This window comes from Schistocerca nitens, chromosome 1 (assembly GCF_023898315.1).
Source record: "Schistocerca nitens isolate TAMUIC-IGC-003100 chromosome 1, iqSchNite1.1, whole genome shotgun sequence".
In the NCBI taxonomy this organism is placed as follows: Eukaryota; Metazoa; Arthropoda; class Insecta; order Orthoptera; family Acrididae; genus Schistocerca; species Schistocerca nitens.
Genome location: NC_064614.1, coordinates 790,996,442 through 791,020,237, shown reverse-complemented (window position 1 = coordinate 791,020,237; position 23,796 = coordinate 790,996,442).

Below are 23,796 nucleotides of genomic sequence, written 5' to 3'. Positions count from 1 at the left end.
CTTTACGTATGGTTCACGTTAGGTCATACATCGTTGCCGATGAAAAGAAGCTAACATATCGAAATTATTTTTAAAGTTGAGATCAGAATGATATCGATCTCCGTTTCCGAGATTTGGGCTCATATATCTCCGGGAGCGTCGCGACTAGCCGCCAGTTCTGTCGACGCGCAACAAGAATCGTGTGGTGATCACACGATAGAGAATGCATTTGTTTTGTTTCGCTGACACGTTTGGACCTAATGAAACCATTTTATGTCATATATTTCTCCGGTATGAGTTACTAATATTTCTCCATATGCTCTTGACAATGTCATTTAAAATGCCACGAAATGTAGGTTTCTTAAAGCCAAGTGATCAAGCAGAACCCATTTTCTTGGTTTTGCTGAGGCATCTGAACCTGTTCCAAGCTTTCTTTCTCGTTTATTTCTCTGACACGAGTCCCGAATATTCCTCCATGTGTTTTTGCACATTTCACCTAAAATTCCAATGAAATATAAGTTTATTAACAATAAGCGCACGCTAGCGTCATTGCATTGTTTCAAGTTCTTGACAACAAGATAGGGTTTCACCTTAAACATCTCTAGAATTTTCATTCTGAACGTCTACAGTATACACTAGCAGAAATGTGGAAGAAATAATGTCCATGCTTGTTCACAAAATTTCCCCAAATTATACTTGTCAGTTTCTCCCATGCAGAAACTTTTGGAACAAGCTAAGGCAACTTTCATAGCCGACTGACTCTTTATTCCCATCCAAATGAACTTCCATATTCTTATATTCTGACAGCATACATCGTTATGGATGACATGAACATTTAATCTTGCCAAGCTGCACTCAAAAGATGACTCCAGGATTTACAAAAGACGAATTTCAATTGTGAACTGTGTCAGACCAGAAGGGCCTTGTAAAACAGTAGTGCACTTTTGGCACAAGTTTTTTGAGCACCACCTTCTACCAATGAATTGAAGTGAATGTGACAAATTACTTATTGCAGCAAACTGTTTGCGCAATCTGTTGAGAAACGCCTTCCTCAAAAACGAACATCTATTGATTACAGAAAGCTGTACAACAATCTGATGGCGGTTTTTCACAACTAGAAGGTATCATCAAGACACCAATCTACCGTTTACTTTCGAAGTGAAGGTATTGTAAAATGTAACTTTCTCGTTATACTTTAGATTGTTCATTTTATAATGTACTTGCCGTTTTCAATTTTTATCGTCACAGAAAAGGGTAATGCGAAAATTGACCTTCAAGTTTATTTTCATCATTCTAATTCTACATCTGCATGGATTATATGATTTTCATAACAGGCCTGAAAAATTTGCATTAATGGGAAAATATTATATATTTCACTCACCTGCCAGTTTCAACTGTGCACCAATTTCTTCCCAAATTCTGTCTCTGAACATAGTGTCTCTATATTTAGGGTTCTTCAAATCGTAAAGGCAAGGATGTTGCGAGACCAGCTGACAGAGCATCACATCCTGTGAGTGGCTCATTTCAGTTTTCCTTGAGTGGCTTTCTGGCAGCCGTACGTCTTTGTGTCGTGCGGCTTCCGTCGCAACACTGCTCACTGGTGCAGTGCTGCGACAGCTGCCGCAACAGTCGCGCGTCGCATCCCAAACTCGAACTGCGCATGCGCCAGCAGGCAACTTCTGACGTCACGTAGCGACCCGTCGCAGTCGCTAGTGTGCGTCGCGTCTTGGACAACGTACCTCAAGACAGCAGCTACTTCTAATTGGATTGCTTACAAATGCGTGTGGCTACAATATTGAAACAGTCACATACAGTATAGGATTAGTGAGGCTTACAATGGATAATCCATCTCTCGATAAGTCGTCGAGATTCGTCAGTCCATAGAAACTACGAAATTAACATACCACAGGATACAGTTTTTATCACATAATTTTCTGCTTGTCAGTATGAGGTTCAGGTCTTCATCAGCTCACTAGCGGCAATGGTGACAACATTTGGCATAATATGATGCCACGTCAAACAGATTTTGCCCATAATCACAGGTCTGGACCCAAACCAGAATGCAAGACTGTGACCGCTATTAATGCTAGATCTCCATCAACAATGTCTCCATTTTGGACGACTTCAACTCACATCCAGAGGTGGAGAGGGAACAGCACACACTCACAAAGCCACAACAGTGCCACCCAATGAAGATCCCCACCACCATGCTATACAGTGATGACCTGCAAACACCACCAGCAATTGCACCTCTCTGAGGCTCTTGATGATTACGCATCTCATTCCAACTATAACGAACAGCCTCGGGGGAGGGGTGGTAAGAGGGATCAACTTCTATGATGCACAATTTGTAAAATCCCATAGATAATCGCTGATGAACCAAAACAATGTGAGACTGAAAGCATCTTGGTGGCTTAATGGGACTTAATGAGTTAGAAAATTACGATTATATGAGTGGAGCAGAGTCGATGTAGTGTCAGTCTAGCGAGAATACGGCCTGCGAAAGGGGAAATTCATTGACATCAGCTACTTTGAGAAACGGCAGATTATTATGGCCCAGCACCTAAGAACGAGCTTCTCGGAAATGATGAAACTGGTTGGCTGGTCGCCTGTTACTGTTGCGATCATTTATGAAAAGTGGTTGAAAGACAGTGAAACAACGAGTAGGATGTCGGATGTCCTCCCCTCATCACAGATTGTGGAGGTCAAAGACTTGTCAACCCTGTAAAGCGGGACAGACAGTGATCTGTGGCTGATATGACCGTATAGTACAGCCACAACTGTTTCAGAGCATAGTGTTCAGTGCGCATTGTCTAACATGGGGCTTTCAAAGCAGACGACCCCTTCACGTTTCCACCTTGACCCAACGACATCGACAATTACGATTACAGTGGCCACAGGATCCTCAAGTTTGCACAACGGATCAAAGGAAATATATCACCTGGTCAGATGACTCGTGTTCCTTCTTACTCCGACTCGATGGATGTGTCTAGATATGACGTCACTTGGTTGTTTACAACGTGCCAGTGGAGGCACCATTATGCAGAGAGGGATCTGTGGTGGTAATCGAAAGCATCAGGACAGTTGCGAACTACGTGAACATTATTGCAGACCACCTGCAGCCCTTCATGCTTGATGTATTCTCCTATGGAGACGGTACCTTCCAACAGGACAACAGCCCATGTCAAAAGGCCAGAACCGTGTTAGCGTGGTTTGAGGAGCATGATGTGAACTCACGGCGATTTCTTGCCCAATAAATTCACCTCATGTGAACTCAACGGACGCCACCTCTGATCCCACAAACCATTGGCCCATAATTATTTATGGGGGCTGCGTGATCTGTACTTGGACTTCTGCTGCACATACCTCCGGAAAACTGTTCGAAACCATGACATGCACAATGCTGCTGTATTGCGTTCCAGAGGCGGATCAACTCGCTATTTGTCAGATGGTCATAATGTTTTGACTAATCAGAGTATTTCCCTCTGCTGACATAGATACCAATACACCGCCACGTCGAGTGAGTTCTCTTCGAGAAATGAGTCCGAATTCCTGGCGAAACAGCGACAATATTACCTCCACAGTTCACCGTCTACATGATAACAACAAGTGTTCATAGAATCACTGTGCTGCTGGGGCTGGTTATTCCTGCTGTAGTATCATCGCCGTACTCCAGATTTCATAAAATTTATTGTTGATTGTCAGTGGGATGATTTTCCGAGGATTTCAGATTTAGAAGCCAATCTTTTTTTCGTTAGTTGACATTCTCCAGGCTATATACATACTTCGTGTGTTCAACATATGGCTTGCTGAACTACAAGCCTTATTATTAAAAAATAAAACTTATTGTGAAGTATAGACACAATGAAAAATATATTTCACTGATAAAATGGCTGAAATCGCAACATTTTAGATAAAATTATGTATTCATGCAACCTTTGCAATGTGCAACAAAAAAGAAAAAAAACAATAAATGGCTACAATCGGTTACATTCTGATGTTACCAAATGATGTAACCATCCACTTTTAACTTTTAACATCAGTACTCTGCCATTTCTATGCATGCACATTTTTAGCGTTTTCATTATTCTAGAAGTCTACATTCAGTACAGTCAAATGATCACTGACGTCACCTACTCGCTTGCGACGCAATTGCATGTTGATTTCCACTTCGATGTGTGGCACGTACTCACTAAGACCGATCCCCTCACTATGATATTTCTTTGTCAAAGTTGATATGTCAACTAATTATGTCAAAGAAATTTGGTAGAGTAATAGGGAATTTTATCAAATCTCGCCTGTCGTCAAATAAATATGATAAAATCTAGGGCATCGCTGTAGATTTGATCATAAAAGTTTACTGCAATGTGAAAGGTAACTGCTTAGAGTGCTGGCATCGCTACAGCTATTTGAAGTCTCTGTAGTGTTTTTGTAGACGTGGCTTCAAAGCTGGGACCAGCGATGATTGGGACTCTTTTTAATAGCCTTGTTTGACAGGGGAGTGGGTGGCATAACGCAAACTATTAATCGCGTGCTGATGACCAGGTGGAATATGCTACAGGCGAACTCAAATACGCAACCGCAGCTACAGCCATCCACCTTTACATCTGGAAACATCCTGGCAGATTTTCAGCGAACCGGAATAGAGGAGGTCGTCACACGCTAAACTAAAAAGAAAATTCTCAGTTCTGCATTCTACTTTGTCTGTTTTTGAACTCAGGATGCCACAAGTTAAAAAGCGCTTTATCTGTTTCGTACTTTTTTATTAATTTTGTAGTTGTTGGAACACTAATTCTACTAATTAAATTACTCAAAATTAAAAATAATTCTGTTTTCCCACATAACGTACTAAACATTTATTTACTTCACTTATTCCCCTTTCGGTGCTTTATAAATCGGTTCACACCTTTCTGGAATTATTTTGGTTAATGTGAAATATGATATTCGAGTGCTACTGCAGTAACTCTGCCCAGTACCAAGAAATCAGAGTCACGGTGAGCAAGTCTTCTACACGTACAGCATTTCGTAAGTGAGTATTCTGTTTTGTAAAATGAGAAGCCACTTTACGAAGCAAATACTGAAATGCACTCTCATCCGCTAGTAAGCAATTTATGTAAGTCTTGACGTCTTCACTTGCAGCTCTTAAGTGCTTTTGTTATCTCGACGTAATACTTATGGCTTCACCCAAGTATGTTTCCTTTTTTCCGCCGCTTTTCTTCCAAATGCCCACACAATGCAGTTGTTGTACAAGCAACTGCAGTGCATGATAACAAGTAGTTGTTGTCCGCCATCTTGAAATTTGACAAAGATATGACGACAGTGTAATACCAATTTTTAGCGCCATATCAAAGATCTTTGTCAAAGAAATATTTGATCATATTTGTTTGTCAAAGAAATGTGGTAGTGTAATATTGGCCTAAGAATAGCCTATTTAGACAAGAAAGTAACACTTTTATATATTGTACATCTTGATTGAATTGATTTTTTAAATTAATTTTTAAAATGAGCAGTTTTAGTACTGCATGAACCATCCTCAGACCAGATTACAAGGTATTTACAAGAATAACCCTTCCAACTATCAGCAAATTTAGGTGTTACGTCAGAATAACATATTCCTGTGACATCATAACATAAAAGTACTAGACTAGAAAGGTATCACTCCACTCTGCATTGTTGCTAAATTCATTCAAGATGGAATGGAGACATCACCCAACTCTGCATAGTTGCCAAATTTATAGCACTCTTTAACCTATTGGTCTGTTAAATGATTTACCATCTCATCCCCTCCCTCTCTAGGAAATTCCCAACATTCCCCCATCCTCCTCGCCCATACAAGCACAATTTTGATCAAATTAATTGACTAATTAATTAAACTGATTAACCAATTATGCCTCAGCTTCCCCCCCTCCTCCCCACCATCACCATGTCCCCCAACCAATCTGGAAATTGGCAGGAAAAGGATTCGGTCTGTGCTGAACTGTTGGAAAGGAAGGACACAGGGTAGAATATGTTGGGTGTTTGGATGCTATCTGTTGGAAATTGGAGGGAAAAGCTCAGCCCCTTCCCTCTTCCATACCCACATGGAGAAATGGTGTGAAATGTTCAGTCTGCACTGAGTTATTGAACTGGAAGGTGCAACTATTACCTTGTCCAGCAACTATATGCCCTAATCACATAATTACATTGGTGCAGATTAGAGGTGTTGTCTTGTTGGGAAATTGTCATGTGTGTGCACACCTTGACACGCAAGTATTGAGTCTGTCTAGTGCACAATGCCACCACCAGAAGATGCCCCACCTACCACTCATTGCCCTCTCCCCCCAACATCCTAGATAAAATTAGCGGAAAAAACCACTGTGCTGGAGGACTGGAAGGATCTCACCAAAGAAAATTCAACTAGATTGAAGAGGACATAATAATAAATAATAATAATATATTGTTTATCTGTAAAATTTAATTCCCAGGAGTTGTATCTCTCTTTTATGTGGCACGAAAAACTCATCATCCTCTGCTTCAAAAATGGTTCAAATGGCTCTGAGCACTATGGGACTTAACATCTATGGTCATCGGTCCCCTAGAACTTAGAACTACTTAAACCTAACTAACCTAAGGACAGCGCACAACACCCAGCCATCACGAGGCAGAGAAAATCCCTGACCCCGCTGGGAATCGAACCCGGGAACCCGGGCGTGGGAAGCGAGAACGCTACCGCACGACTACGAGATGCGGGCCATCCTCTGCTGGTTTGGAAGATACAGCTCTTGTAGAATATGTCGAAAAGTGATTAAATACGTAAATAGATCGTTTTTTTCCGATAGCACAAGGAATAAGTCACGAAATCGAGATCAACATAACTCACAGCAGCTAATTACAATGTTACGGATCGCGCTAAACATATCTGGCGAAAAACAACTTACCGATTGCACACACTTACCCCTCTGCACACGCTGTCCACAGTAGCCATGGCGCGTCCAGACTCGTGACAATGCACTGCACTGCGAGGGCAGCCAGCTGTCTACCATTAAACGCATCTCTCCTTGTATTAGCACGTTGACTGTACAGAGACTGTCAATAAATATTGAAACTACACGATGCATACTGAGCGCCAGATAGCTCCGCTGCCTTCGATAGTGGACACAAGCTACATTTTTTGTTACCATACGGCAGCCAGGTCTCCTTGGAGCCACAGTCCACTTTGTTCACAGCGGCATCTATTGCTGGGGAATTCCCACCTCAAGCGGCTACTTCCAGTTGCAGCACCTGCACAATCTGCTCCCAAACAAACACCTCCCAACACTAGGTCTTGGGAAGCAGCCACTCTATGTGCTCGCCCTGCTGTGCAGATACTGACTGATTTAGTTCGCAATACCACAGGCAGAGGACACTGGGAGAAGCAGCATCCCCCCCCCCCCTCCTCTCTCCAATCTCCCCTCCCTCTCGTCACCTTCCAGTAACTTCCTGTAGGACAAAGCATCAGACGACGGCAACTCCTTGATATTGATACCTCGGAAGTTTCAGTCGAAACACAAGCTATCTTTCTCTTTCTATCTCTCTCTCAAGTGGCTACTTCCAGCCCATCGAGTATCTCTCGTGTATCACACTAACCCCTTTTTTTGTCCTGTATCAAGTAAAGGATACCTAGTAAATCTCCAGCTGTGGATGTCTTGGAGATAGTACATTTGCACTACCCTCACTCTATCAAATTGATTGACTAATTACTTAAATCGATACCCTCTGTGAAGGATGGCTTTTCCTTGCTTCCTGTTAGCGGATGCTAGGGCTGGAATAGTTGGCGGCAAACTGCGGATTTGATCCCACAACTGCCTGGTTTTCAAGCCCCACTCTTCCCTCTTCTGGATTTTTTCCTTGCATACTGTTGGTGGATGCTGGCGTATGTAGGTCGTTAGGCAGGAAGTCCATTATGTTGGAGGTAGCTGCAAATTTGAAATTTTAGCTGAATTGCTTTACATATGCATTATTTTTTGACAATTTCGCGAGTGGTGAACGTCCATTATCTTGTGAACCGATCGGTAGGCTGTGCAATGCATTATTTCCAACTAATTAGTGAGCGTGTTTACAGATCGTTTTACAGGCATTATTTTGACAATTTACGAGTTGTTTTCGTGTCTGTACATCAGTGTACTGCATTATTTTGTGAACAGTTCTGTAGGTTGTGCAGTGCATCATTTCTACAGTTTATAATTAATGAGTGTGTTTGCAGAGCGTTATACATACATTATTATGACAATTTATGAGTTCTTTTCGTGGCTGTACATCTGTATACTGGATTATTTCGGCGATTTACGAGTAGTTTGTGAGTCTGCTGGCTATTTACTGTGACCACAAACACGCCAAGGCGAGTGTTTTGTATCAGTGTAATAAATAAATTACATTAAATCCATCTGTAAATAACTTGATCAACTTCCTACTGAAAATAAATAAAGTACACTCCTTCCTCTCCAGCAGTTGGACACAGACTGAGTCCTTTTTCCGCCAATTCCAAGGAAGGGGTGGTGGTTGGATGGATGACTTATGTTAGTGGATGTAGCCCAATTGACCTATTTTCCCTCCAAAATTTTCCTGCCATTTTCTTAGGTTAGTGCAGCTAGCCAACTTGCTGTTAGCCAAGTGACCTTTTGCCCACCAAAGTTTTAACTTCTGCCGTTTTGTTAGGATGGGATGGGGGGAGGGGAAGGGGTTAGATTAGTGGAGGTAGCCAAATTGACCTATTTTCCTGTCAAAGCTTGAACTTCCCACCATGACGTCTTTGCGACATTGCCACATCTATCGCCACTACTTGGATCCGCCATCTTAAATAAATTTGGCAACAGTGCAGACGTGTTGCCATAAGAATGTTGCCCTATTACTATGGACACTTTTTTTACACAATTAAATTTTTATTTCACACCATTTTTTGTTTTATGATACAATTGTTCTTTTATAGAGCATGTTTTAATATATAGAGGCTTTTAAATGGGAAACAAGATATTAACAATAACGATTGGTAGGACTGGCAGAAGGTGAAGAAGAAACCACACACACACACACACAATAATTTCATTGGTGTGAATAAAATGCGCAACAGAATGAAAGAATCACTTGAAACCCCATCATTGCTTCCCATTGCTACGCATTACTTCGGAATTTTGCTCAGAGGTGCGCACAAGCTTCCTCTGTAAAGGTGCAAATGCGTGGCGCCCTGCGACGTCACCCTCGGGCTCGACTACGCTTTAAGCAGCGAAGTCTCGAAATAAGCGGAGAAAAAGCCACAGCTCAGAGGTTCTTGTGACGTGTAAGACGGGTTGATGATGCCACATTGGCACCTGGCTCCACCACAATTCCGCCAGACTCCGTTGTGGGACGTGTCACACGATGAGACGGTCGTCACAGCCCCTCCTATCCACATTTCACCCTTTCTTTTGATGGTGGTCGGAACTGTGACGCCCAGTTTTAAAATCATGCGGTTTTCTTGAGAGGGGCCGAGAGAAACATTCTACACTCACTGCCGCTCAGAATCTGCACGAAAAAGGCTTCAGGCGGTGGGGGCATAATGGGCGTCAGTTAAACCGCCCCTTTCCCTGTGCGGCGTTGATTCCCACACATTTTACGGTCGAGAACGACTGTTCGCACTGCACAGAGAACAGGGAGACGTTCCCGACATTGGTCTGCGCTGTTACAACTAAACTGTGTGGCAGAGTCCTCGTAATCCCGGGCTACGTAAATGAGAAGAACAAGCTCCAGTTTGTGTGCGAGATAAATATTAAAAGGACCCCGGGATCTCAGGTTATGTCTGATCCAGTATCAGACCGTGGAAGGCATTGACTACGTCCCTACTTATCAGGGAATGGTGGTAGAGATTTGCAACACTAACCAGAAAAAAGAGTTAGTAGTAATAGAAACAGATACGTGTTCTGAAACTGGAATAGCTCGTGGTACTGTCTAGTCTGCTTTCACTGACATTACGCGAAAACTAAAGGATACAGAAAAAAAATTGAACTATTGTTAACTCACACACGACAGAGAGCACATGAGAGAACCCTGAACCATGAGACATAGATGTAGGCCACAAAGGAAGGCAAAGGAGACTTCGATGAACATTATCACATGGCTGATGCTGCTGCTCTGCTGTGAAATAACGAAATTCTCGCGACTGCAAAGCAAACGAAACACAGATCGGGCCAGAGAGAAATTTCTAAACTCTGTTCAGTGTAATCAACAGTTAACCGAAATACAGCAAATGGATGAATGCTTATAGCAATGATGCAGTCACGGATAACGCTGCAGCTGGTCCTTCCGAGAAGACCTCATAGAATGGGCTGATGTGTCAGTGGCTAGGCCTTCTAAATACCGACCGACGCCACATACCAGTATCCGTACTTTTTCAAAGAAACATGGCTGATGCCAACAACCTGCGCAGACCATCGGCTACTTCTCTCCTGCTGTGCCACAGAAAATGTCCACTTACTATTTGCCGCAGAGGTTCCATGCCCCGGCGCAGTCTCTGAAGCCGAAACCGAGGCTTTTCTGTATCCCTACACATCTCACTACAGAGGGTCGAACTAATACATCTCTGTGTGAAGTGAGGATAGCTGTTTGGAAACTGAAGCATCTTCGATGCTAGTAAAACATTGTTACAGTTTCGTTATTTATTCACAATGTTTACAGGTCATTGCTATTCTGCACCAACTATGATTGTTGCTCATTCAGCTGTGTGCTGGACTCTAGCTGACGTCCGTCAAGTCGCCTCAACGTCTGCATGCCCAGGAGAAGACGTCAGCCACCCTGGCGCGGCAGCAGGTTGCCAGCTGGTAGGCATTGCCATTGCCCAGCAAGAAGTGATTCTCTCGCTGGATGCTCGAGTGTCCTCGGTCCCATTTCGAATTCTATGATGACCCCTCTCCGATGGACCTAGTGTCGGTAATCCTGCGGTCGGTTCATCTCCTCTCTACCCCTGTTAGGTTTCCACACCTGGAGGCGCCTGAGTGTTTGACAGGAACATGGACCCCAAAAGGCCCTGTTGCTGGCTTCCACACTGAAGTTCCATGCCGGCCGCACTTTGCGATATGTTGTTGTCAGAAGACAGTTAGAGTCTCCACCAGGAGATGGCAGGTGCGAACAGCATGAAGTCCATCAGGTAATGGCCATCGTCTCGAGTACGCCTTCAGCTGGTTCATAGGCTGTGCTGGAGCTTCTAGGACAGATTCACTACAATATGATAATCATGGAATGGAGCGCTATTACTGTGAACGCCACCCATCCCAATGATGAACTCATAATGAGAGCTGGCGAGCTGGAGTAGTTTAAGGGTGATGGCGCGAGGCGACAACATGAGGCTTGGTTCGCAATGATAACGTTTGTCCTCCTTATTCTGCTATATTCAGTTACCAATTTGTTACCTGCTGTATCATTTCCTCGCAGTGTGCTCTTGTCTCTAGCAACATGGCTCACGAATATGCTTTTCCCGCTTGCTTTGGTTTTCTGTCGCGGTCTCCTTTCTACTGAATGCATATACTCACACAACAGACAGTGTCGTAATGTGACCTATTTGCGATATACTGGCTCACTTCCTGTCTCTAGCACGACTTCATTTTGTCTGCGACCGTGTGAGTCAGTTTTAGTAAAAATTTAACAATTTTTACCTCTTACTATTCAGTGCTGTAACATCACAAACAAGAAGATGCTCCTTTCAAACTTGAATCGCTTTTAATAGTCACTGCTATTTGGAGTAAATTATTAACTCCTTCCAAAATAGCAGTAGCTGAAGTCTGTTTCTAAATTTTGGTTCCCCTGTACGTCAGGAAGTACGAGGGTCGTTCAATAAGTAATGCCCCACATTTTTTAAAAAGCCATTAATATACATAGACCAACGTCCTTGTTGGTGCTCCACATTTGATGTTTGCTCTGTGAGCCAGTGAAGTTTCGAACCGTTCTGACACATGGCAGAGCCGTAGTACAGCGTCAAAATGGCGTCTACGTGCGACTGACGTTACAAGGAGCGTGCTATTATTGAATTCTTGTGTGCAGAAAAAGTAACCGTGGTGAACATCCAGCGACTTTTGTGTGCAGTGTATGGCGACGCTGCAGTTGTAGTACAGTTAGGCGATGGGTACAGAATGTTGCAGCCTCAGGAAATGCAGAAACAGAGCTCCAAAATCAGCCACACTCGGGACGTCCTGTCACAGCCTCTGCTCCAGACATACTGAATCGTGCGGATGCCATTATTCGTGCGGACCGGCGCATCACAACTCGACAGTTGGCTTTACAGTTGGAATTGCGACTGCAGTGATCGAGACTCTCGGATATTCAAAGAAGTGCCACGAATGCTCACAGCAAACCACAAGACTCAAAGAAAGGCCATTTCGTCTGAATTGATGGAGTGTTTTGAGACTGACAGAGAGGCCTTTCCGTCACGGATCATTATGGGGGACTAAAGCTGGGTGCACCACTTTGCACCGGAAACAAAAAGGCAGCCCATGCAGTGACATCATCCTCATTCACCACAAAAGAAGAATTTCAGGACAAACCCCTCTACCGCAAAAGTCACGGTAACAGTCCTCTGGGATTGTGATGGCGTAATTCTCGTGGATGTGATGCCAAGAGGGTCAACCATTAATTCAGAAACATACTTGAAGACTCTGAATAAACTCAAGAACCGTTTCCGACGTGTTCGATCGGACAGGAATCCAACAATGCACGCCCACTCACAAGTCAGAAAACCCGGAAACACATCGCCAAACTCGGTTGGACATCATTCCCTCATCCACCCTACAGTCCAGACCTGTCACCCTCAGACTTCCATCTCTTTGGACCGCTTAAAGATTCTCTATGGGGATCACACTTTGAAGATGAGAGTGTCAGCCATGCAGTGAAAACATGGCTATGCCTACAGGACAAGACCTTCTGCCAGCAGGTTCAAATGGCTCTGAGCACTATGGGACTTAACATCTGATGTCATCAGTCCCCTAGAACTTAGAACTACTTAAACCTAACTAACCTAAGGACATCACACACATCCATGCCCGAGGCAGGATTCGAACCTGCGACCGTAGCGATCGCGCGGTTCCAGACTGATGTGCCTATAACCACTTGGCCACACCGACCGGCTCCTACCAGCAGGGAATACATGCTCTTCCACAATGTTGGCGTACGAACATAGAACGTGATGGAGAACACGTAGAAAAACAGGACATGGAGAAGACATGTCGATATATATTGTTACCAAATTCTGACTCTTAACAATAAATATGTTCTGACGAAAAAAAAAGTTGGGCATTACTACTTGAACGACCCTCTAATTACTATAAAACTCCTTTCCTTTGCACACTGGACTCGCATTCGGGAGGACGACGGTTCAATCCCGCGTCCGGCCATCCTGATTTAGGTTTTCCGTGATTTCCCTAAATCGCTCCAGGCAAATGCCGGGATGGGCACGGCCGACTTCCTTCCCCGTCCTTCCCTAATCCGATGAGACCGATGACCTTCCCTAAACAAACCAAGCCATCCTTTCCTTTCTGAAACTTCTTTAATGCTTTAATTCGTGGTTAAATTTCTGAGTATAAAATAAAATTGATACGTTAATTATGAATATGCCAGTAGATTGTTCTTCATCGAAAGGTCCCGAATCTGCCACCTGCCTCATTAATTTCTGCTCAACTCGTCCCTTGTTTTCGGTCTAATATGGCCGCTCATGTACACATCATAACACATTATGTACTTGGGAGATGTGAGATGTGAGCATCCTCAGGCATTCTTTGCTACTGAAAGAAGCAACAAAAAGGAATAAAATAACATGTGACATATGATTATGTTGTGTCCACTAATTACTACAGTCACTGGCCCACCTGAAGGGAATGTCTGTGTTTGACAAGTTTATTATACATCTTACAGTATTAATAATTATTTGACACTGCTTAGATATACCAACTTGTTTTTGTATACCTTAATGAAAGATATGACAAATGCATATTAATCAATTCTAATAAAAAAACTGCTTGAAATTATCAGTTATTCACACAGAAAAAAATTCCTTTACCAGTCCACTAAAAATTGACTACTGCTTCATAACAAAAGTCAGGTGAAGAATTTAACTGATTTGCAGTGGTTCTTATTGTACACTGCCTGACAGAAATAGTGAAGTGCTCAGAAGAGATGGACGAATGTCTATGTAACTTTATATTGTCACACCACTGGCAGGTATGTATATGGTCAGAGCTACAAATCTCTATGACAGTTGAAATGTCCATTACATTTCATTAATGTTGTTCATGTTTGGCGTTGTTACCAGGCGTGATTGGGCACATAAACTCTCTGTAACATTCTGCGTCTTCTCTGCCTCGTGATGACTGGGTGTTGTGTGATGTCCTTAGGTTAGTTAGGTTTAAGTAGTTCTAAGTTCTAGGGGACTGATGACCATAGATGTTAAGTCCCATAGTGCTCAGAGTCATTCTGCTCATCTTGGAACATCAATCGTAGACAAGCAGCAGATGGACTACGGAATTACCGCCCCATGTGTAGGCTGCCATTAACAGCACGACGTAGACAACTGCATTTGGAGTGGTACCATCACCAGCAAGTATGGACCGCTGATGAATGGCATCACATTGTGTTCAGTGATGAAATACGGCTCTCCACTCGCCTGGATGATCGTCGTCTGCGACCTGGGGAGAGAGAGGAGGAGGAGGAGATTAGTGTTTAACGTCCCGTCGACAACGAGGTCATTAGAGACGGAGCGCAAGCTCGGGTGAGGGAATGATGGGGAAGGAAATCGGCCGTGCCCTTTCAAAGGAACCATCCCGGCATTTGCCTGAAGCGATTTAGGGAAAGCACGGAAAACCTAAATCAGGATGGCCGGAGACGGGATTGAACCGTCGTCCTCCCGAATGCGAGTCCAGTGTGCTAACCACTGCGCCACCTCGCTCGGTGCCTGGGGAGAGGCACAGCGGTGTTAGCCCTGGCGTCACGGTGTGGCGAGCTATCTGGTATGACATCAGGCACTGGGTGGTAGTGGTTGAGGGAGCTCTGCATCTCCCAGATGCCCTACGTCTTCATATGGTACCTCTCATGTGACAATATAGTGGTGCACTGTTGAACAGGATAACGCTCATTCACACATGACACATGTCCCTATGAAGTGTCTGTGTGATGTTGAGGTACTCCAATGGCCAGCAAGCCCTCCACATCTGTCGCTGATAGAACATTTGTGATCCAGCTTCGGCATCGACTCCATCCCGGTACCAGTGCACGGTTGTGGGCAAGCTTACCTCAGAAGAGGATAGCAGTGGCTTACTGACACCCTTCTTCATTGAGTCAGAGCGCACATCCAGGCCAGACAGTGCGCAGCATTATAGTGATAAGTGGGCTCGTACTGCCAGGTTCTTCGTAAATTTGACTCCATTTTATAATCAATAAAACAACATTACAAAACCTTTCAAACTGCAGAGTTTCATTTCGTTTCCTCCTCAGCTTTTGGGTGCTTCAGGTTCTTGGCCAGGTAGTGTATGAGGTGGAAAGTCAAATGGTAATACAGCATTTGAGAACCACAATAATTCCAAAGATTGTGAAAGTGTTTCTGACAATATATGAAGAAAGACCGATTTGCAAACTGTCAGATGCTATCACTGATTCACTTTTCGAATAAATCCATAAATTTTCCTTATGAGAGGAATTATACTGTTAATTACTGAAGACAGATTTTTGTTATGTGGAAACAGCCTACTGTACGAGAAGTACTTCTTGGCATCCATTTCGAATACGACTTGAAGTAAAACAATTCAAATGAATCGGAAATTGTTAGTGCTACGAATACTTCCCCTACGAACGCCACTTTAAGAGATGCTGAGAAGTGAGAGAAGACTGACGTTTGCAGAGTGCACGCAACGGTTCTCTGGCACGTGTGGCGCGCTTCTTGGCGTCACGGCCGGACGGCACGCACACCGATGACGTGGCGGCGATGAGGCGGATGTGCGCCGGGGGCGCCGCCATGCTGGACATACGCGAATTCCTGATTGGCGCCACGCCGTGCCTTGTCGCTGCCGCCACACCGACTCTCTTCGTCGCGCGCGGCGGGCTCGCCATCCGCAAAGGGCACCCTCTGCTTGGCGCCATAAACTACGGGTGAGCGGACACTTTGTTTTATACTCATCCATTTCTTTCTCATTTGACACGTTGGGCACGTATACGTCACAGATATTCTAAAACGGCACTGATGTAATTGTTGCGGTCATCAGTCCAAATACTGTTAAAATGCAGCTCTCCATGCTACTCTAACCTCGCAAATTTCCTTCTACTGTCGTAATAAATGCGCACTATATCTGTTGGAACATCTACACTGTAATTAACTCTCGGTGTCCCTCTACATTTTCGCTCCACACATTCTTCTCCAATAACGCATTAAGTACACCTTGATAACTGAGCATATAGTCCATCAGCCTATTCGTTTGTTCACTTAAGTAGTGCCATAAAGCTTTTTACTCCCCAATTCTGTGCAGTAACTCTTCAACAATTACTCCACCCACCCAGAATCTTCTGTATTCTTGTGTAGCGCCACATTTCAGAACTTTGTATTCTCTTCTTGTCTTTACACTATACTGCCACTTTTCCCTTTTGTTTAATTCTACACTCAATGCAAATACTTTCAGAAAATATATTACACTACTGGTCATTAAAATTGCTACACCAAGAAGAATTGCAGATGATAAACAGGTATTCATTGCACGAATATATTATACTAGAATTGACATGTGATTACGTTTTCACGCAATTTGGGTGCATAGATCCTGAGAAATCAGTACCCAGAACAACCACCTCTGGCCATAATAACGGCCTTGATACTCCTGGGTATTGAGTCAAACAGAACTCGGATGGCGTGTACCCATGCAGCTTCAACAGGATACCACAGTTCATCAAGAGTAGTGACTGGCGCATTGTGACGAGCCAGTTTCTTGGCCACCATTGACCAGACGTTTTCAGTTGGTGAGAGATCTGGAGAATGTGCTGGCCAGGGCAGCAGTCAAACATTTTCTGTATCCAGAAAGGCCCGTTCAGGACCTGCAAAATGCGGTCGTGCATTATCCTGTGAAATGTAGGGTTTCGCAGGGATCGAATGAAGGGTAGAGCCACGGGTCGTAACACATCTGAAATGTAACGTCCACTGTTCAAAGTGCCATCAATGCGAACAAGAGGTGACCGAGACGTGTAAATAATGGCACCCCATACCATAATGCCGGGTGATTCGTCAGTATGACGATGACGATTACACGCTTCCAGTGTGTTGACCGCGATGTCGCCAAACACGGACACGACCATCGTGATGCTGTAACCACAACCTGGATTCATCTGAAAAAATGACGTTTTGCCATTCCTGCACCCAGGTTCGTCATTGAGTACATCATCGCAGGCGCTCCCGTCTGTGATGCAGTGTCAAGGGTAACCGCAGCCATGGTCTCCGAGCTGATAGTCCATGCTGCTGCAAAAGTCGTCGAACTGTTCGTGCAGAAGGTTGTTGTCTTGCAAACGTCCCCATCTGCTGACTCAGGGATCGAGACGTGGCTGCACGATCCGTTACAGCCATGCGGATAAGATGCCTGTCATCTCGACTGCTAGTGATAAGAGGTCGTTGGGATCCAGCACGGCGTTCCGTATTACCCTCCTGAACCCACCGATTCCATATTCTGCTAACAGTCATTGGATCTCGACCAACGAGAGCAGCAATGTTACGATACGATAAACCGCAATCGCGATAGGCTACAACCCGATCTTTATCAAAGCCGGAAACGTGATGGTACGCATTTCTCCTCCTTGCTTGAGGCATCACAACAACTTTTCACCTGGCAACGCCGGTCATCTGCTGTTTGTGTATGAGAAATCGGTTGGAAACTTTCCTCATGTCAGCACGTTGTAGGTGTCGCCACCGGCGCCAACCTTGTGTGAAAGCTCTGAAAAGCTAATCATTTGTCTATCACAGCATCTTCTTCCTATCGGTTAAATTTCGCGTCTGTAGCACGTCATCTTCGTCGTGTAGCAATTTTGAAGGCCAGTAGTGTAGTTATCGAAGGAGGATCATTGTTATCAGCAGTGACTAGCGAAAATGTGTACTGGACCAGGATTCGAACCCGGGATCTCCTGCTTACTAGGCAGGTGCAGTAAACACTGCGCCATCCGGGACACAGCGTTATCGGAACTGCACAGACTATCTCGGTATGCCTCACAGCCGATCCACACTCGTGTCGGGCGCTACCGTCCGTAGTCCCTGTCTATTATTCTGCTGTTCGCTACTTAAGAGCTTCCCACAGGAGGTCGGACATATTCGTGCATTCGCACTGCAGTAAGTTGATCCACTGCCCAGCCAGGCAGTGAGGCATACCAAGACAGTTCGTGCAACTGCAATAACGCTGTGTCCCGGACGGCAGAGTGGTTACCGCTCCTGCTTAGTAAGCATGGGATCCCGGGTTCGAAGCCCTGTTGGTACACATCGTTATTGTCGCTGATTCCGCTTAGTGTCCCACTGCAGCTGATAGCAGTGATCCCCCTTCAACTTACATGTAGTGTTTCACAGCTGCTGGATCTGAGTGGTGTCCATTCTTTCGAAGGACAGACACAGCGCATTCAAAAATTTTCAGAAAAGACCACTTAACACATTATTTCTGATTTCTGCTGAATTACAGTTATATACTATACTAGTCCTGTAATGCTCTATCTTCATCTCTTTTTTTATCGTATAAGCTTTACAGTTTCATTGTTTAGACTTGCAGACACCATCAAAATCATATTGGCTGTATTTATTTAGCATTTGGCGTATAAGTACATTTTAATATTGAATTGTACACTCTAAGACAAAAGAATAAAACGGCGCACAAGGATGAATTTATCCGAATGGGACGGAAATCGATAGCTTTGATGTGCATGTACAAACAAACAAATGAATTTAATTTTAGAAAAATTGGATGATTTATTCGAGAGAAGAGCTTCACAAATTGAGCATATCAATATGTGTTGGTCCACATCTGGCCTTTTGTAAGGAGTTATTCAGCTTGATACTGACTGATAGAGTTGCTAAATGTTCCCGTGAGGGATATCATGCTAAATTCTGTGCAAATGGCGCGTAAGATCGTCAAAATTCAAAGCTGGTTCGAGGACCGCGCCCATAATTCTTTAAATGTTCTGAATTGGGGAGAGATATGGTGAGCTTGCTGGACAAGGTAGGGATTGGCAAGCACGAAGACAAACAGCAGAAACTCTCGCCATATGTATGTCGACATTATCTTGCTGAAATGTAAGCCCAGTATGGCTTCTCATGAAAGACCACAAAACGGGGTGTAGAATATCGTCCACGTACCACACTGCTATAAGGTTTGGCAGATGACAATAAAGGGATACTATTATGAAAACAAATACCCCAGACTGTCGCTTCTGGTCTTTGGCCTGTATGGTGAGCGACAGTCAGGTTGTTATCCCACCGCTGTCTGCTGCATCTTCAGACACGTCTTTGGCCTGGACTGGAATAGAATTGTCTTCAATGATGAGTCCCACTTCGAACTGAACCCTGATCACCAGCGAAGATGTATTCGAGATTCCACAGACAGTAGTGGGATACCAAAGTGACTGTCACCGTCATACTGCCTGACAGCCACAAGCGATCCTGAAGAACCATTTCGTTTCATATCGGTATGTCTTTGGTTGTCATCGATGGCACTCGTACAGCACAGCGGGAGGTCGACGATATTCTACGCCTCGTTTTATTGCCCTTCATCGTAAGCCACCTGGACCTACATTTTAACAAGAGACTGCCCGTCTTCACATAGCAATAGTTATATTTGTAGTTGTCAAACCCTACATTGGCCATCAAAGTCACCGAATCTCTCCCCAGTTGAAAACATATAGAGCAGAGGAGGACATTCAACAGCTCTGTCTATCAGTACCAAGCCGAATAACTGCTTTTATAAGGGCTGGAGGAGAATCAATGCGTTATTGACTTGCTCAATTTGTGAAACTATTTTTCTTGAATAAATCATCCACTATTTCTGAAATCATATGCATCACATCTATCGATTTCTGTCCCATTCGGATAATTTCTTCGTTTTGCATCATGATCTTTTTTACCTTAGAGTGTATTATGAGGGTGTGCTGAAAAGCAATACATCAAAATATTCATGTGAAACTTAGTAAAATTTATTAAATAAAATAAACGTTATTAAAATTCTACATCTTCATTCTCCATGTCTACCTATTTATTTCTCAACATATGTAGCCTGACAAGAAACACATTTAGTAGTAGTGGTAGTAGCTTTATTCATCTGTAGATTTCTTTTTACAAGGATATAGGACATGTGAAAGTATTTACAAGTTTAGACCAATTTAAAATAAGGTAATTCGTACACACGTGTATTTAAAGACCTCTAGTTAGAGACAAGCATTAGATTTACTCCTGGTATATAATACTTTTTCTACAAATAACTTATTAAATAATGTAATACCACACTGTTCACCCATATCTCACTATCAGTCGCTGCACACACAATACACACATTGTTTCATAACACTTCACTCACTACAAACGCACACACACACACACACACACACACACACACACACACTGGTGATCTCTGGGCCATTTTCTGTACCGCAACTTATCATTTGCTATCCTGAAAAACTGAGTCAGCATCCCTCCATAATGAGTGAGATGTTGAACTCAGAAAGAGGAAGAGATATTAGTATTGAGCTATGCATAGCTTGGGGGTAAGTATTTTTAGAAAGGGAAAAACATAAAGTGAAGGTGTTACGTGGAATGTTGGATGTTTTATAATCATTATTATTATTTATTTGTAAAACATTTTTTTATCAAACCCCTACTCTGTTTTATCTAAGAAATCCTTCAATGTATAAACTGTATTGCATAACAGGTACTTTTTAGCTGCCTTTATAATAAGTGTATTGTTGCAATTTCTTTAATTTCTTTTGGTAATTTATTTTATTGTTTTCTTCCTTGGTAGAAAATGCTGGTTTGAGTTTTATATTTATTTTTTCTTTGTAAATGTAAGTTGAATATCTCTTTTTGCATGGTCATAGACAGAGCTGTTTGTGAAGTAATTACTAATGCTATTTTTGATGTGTACAATTGACTGGTAAATGTATTCACATGGAGCAGTTAAAATCCACAGTGTTTTGAACAAATCTTTACAATGAGCTTGACTAGTATTTTTGGTTGTTATCCTAATGGCTCTTTTCTGGAGTTTGAAAATTGTGTTTACATTTTGTGTGTTTGTTCCCCAAAAAAGAATACCATATCCAAGACTGAGTGTACATATGAATAATATGTAACTAAAAGACACTGCATGTTACACACTGATGATAGGGTTCTAAGGGCATAACATGCTGCTGACATTCAGTTTTCATATACCTTTGTGGGTTCAAACCACTTCAACTAAGAATCAACATTCATTCCTAGAAATTTTTCATTTGTTACACAGCCTATAAAGGTGCCACTAACATTTAATTTAACATTATCATTTTTCCTCTTCAAACTGAAATTCATGGCATTAGTTTTCTTTGTGTTCAATATCACTTTACTGCTTAATGACCAATCATAACCTTCCTTGAGAGTTTCATTTGCCTTCTCAGCAAGGAGTTCTTTTGTTTTCTCAGCATCTATAACATTGCTATGATCAGCGAAGAGAATTTTTTCACCTTGAGTAACAGTACTGAGAAAGTCATTGATGTATATCTGGAATAGTATTGGTCCTAATATGCTACCTTGCGGAACCTCTATATTAATGTATTTTAGTTATGATAAGTGTTTTACTAAATTTTTGGATCTATTTGAAGTAAGTGCTATCTCTACTCTTTGTACCCTGTCTGCTAGGTATGATCGAAATCAGTCATTAGCTATCCCTCTTATTCATAATGCTTCAAATTTTTTTAAATAGAATCTTATGGTCGATTGTATCAAACGCCTTAGAAAGATCCAAAAATATGCCTGTGACACACTCATCTTTATCAAGAGCATCAAGTACAGCTTTTGCGAATTCTACTATGGCTGACTCCATATTTTTGCCACTTCGGAAACCAAACTGTGTTTCGCTTAAAAGATTGTATTTATTCAGGTAATTCATTAATCTTTCTTTCATAATTGCTTCTATTATTTTTGAGAATGGTGGCAGCAGGGAAATGGGCCGGTAATTTTCTATGTCTTCTGCATTACCTTTCTTAAGCAAAGGAACAACTCTTGACTGTTTTAAATGCTCTGGAAATGTCCCTGATGTGAAGGATTCATTTATTATATTTGTTAAGGGGCCTTATATAATCCCTATGCATTGTTTCAATACACACATTGGTACTTCATCTAGGCCTACTGACTATTTATTTTTTAGTTTTTGAACAGTTTTATTGACTTCATTCTCTGTGGTTCGAAGTAATATCATTGTATTTAGTACAACATTATTTACAGGTGTTATACTTATTTTGGGAAATTTTTGCTGTAACTTCTCTGCAATACTTGAAAAATGCTCGTTTACATAGTTTGCCACGTGTTGTGGATCATTTATTACCTTATCCCAATCCTTTAGCAGTATGTTATTCAGCATTTGTTTGCCTCTTCTCATTTCCTTGTTTCTAACATCCTAGACTGTTTTGTTTTTATTCTGTGCATTATATATTATTTTGTCATTAAATGACGTTTTTGCAGCAATCTGCATCTTCCTATAGATCTTTTTGTATCTATGACAGAAACTTAAGAAATCTGGATCATTGCGAATCTTTTTCATGGAACTGAGGTGTTTAAGTGTTACACAGGACTTCTTAATACCTGCTGTTATCCATCTGTTTTTGCGAGACATTGATACAGACATGCATACTTTTGGAAATGCCTTTTCAAAGTTCAGTTTAAACACTATGGTGAACTTCGATAATTTCTTATTCACTTTGGTTTCCTTATACACTTCATCCCAGCTTTGTTTTTCTAGTTCTTTTGAAAAAATTTTTATTTTGATTTCTGATAGATGTCGTTTTTAGGCTTGTAGTTTAGGGAATGATTTGATGCCTGATTTTACTGTTGTTATTTGGCAAAGATGGTCTGATAGTCCAAGATCTTTTACAGCTACATCAAATTTTTCCCTGTCCATATTTGTGGCCACATGGTCAATTACTGATACAGTCACTGTAGAAACCCTTGTTGCACTATTAACCAATAGGGACATGCCAAAACTTTGAAGAATGTTTATGAAGGTGCTGCTGCAATCATTTATGATATTAGTGTTGATGTTAATGCCCCCATATAGAATTATGTTGACCTTTGTACTTGGGGCTTTATCTAGGACTTCTGTTAATTTATTGAAAAAACTGTCCACGCTACCACTGGGAGATCTATACACGCACAAAACGATTAATTTCTTGGTGATATCAAGCCCTATTAATTCAATAGCTGATATTTCAAAGTGTTTGTCTTCACTTACTGTGTTGAGGTCATGTCTTGATTTGAACTGTGCTCCTTTTCTGATATAAATGCATGATCCTTCACGCCTTGAGGTAGTTCTGCAATAAAGGTTTACCTTTTCATACAATGATAGTACTACATGTTGGATTTCTGTGTCTCTACACCTTTGCTCAGTAATACAAACTACTGTGCAGTTCAAAGATTGGAGCTCAACTTCTAATAGTTGTATTTTATTTTTTATTGATTGCATGTTTTGATGGAGGATTGTTAAATCTGTGAAACGCCCCATGTTACTTGTTCCAATGGGCTGTTTTTCTTTGTGACATCTGGTATGTGTGATATTTGAAATGTAAAAATCTGTCTTGTGAGTGATTGTTTCAGTATTTTTTAAA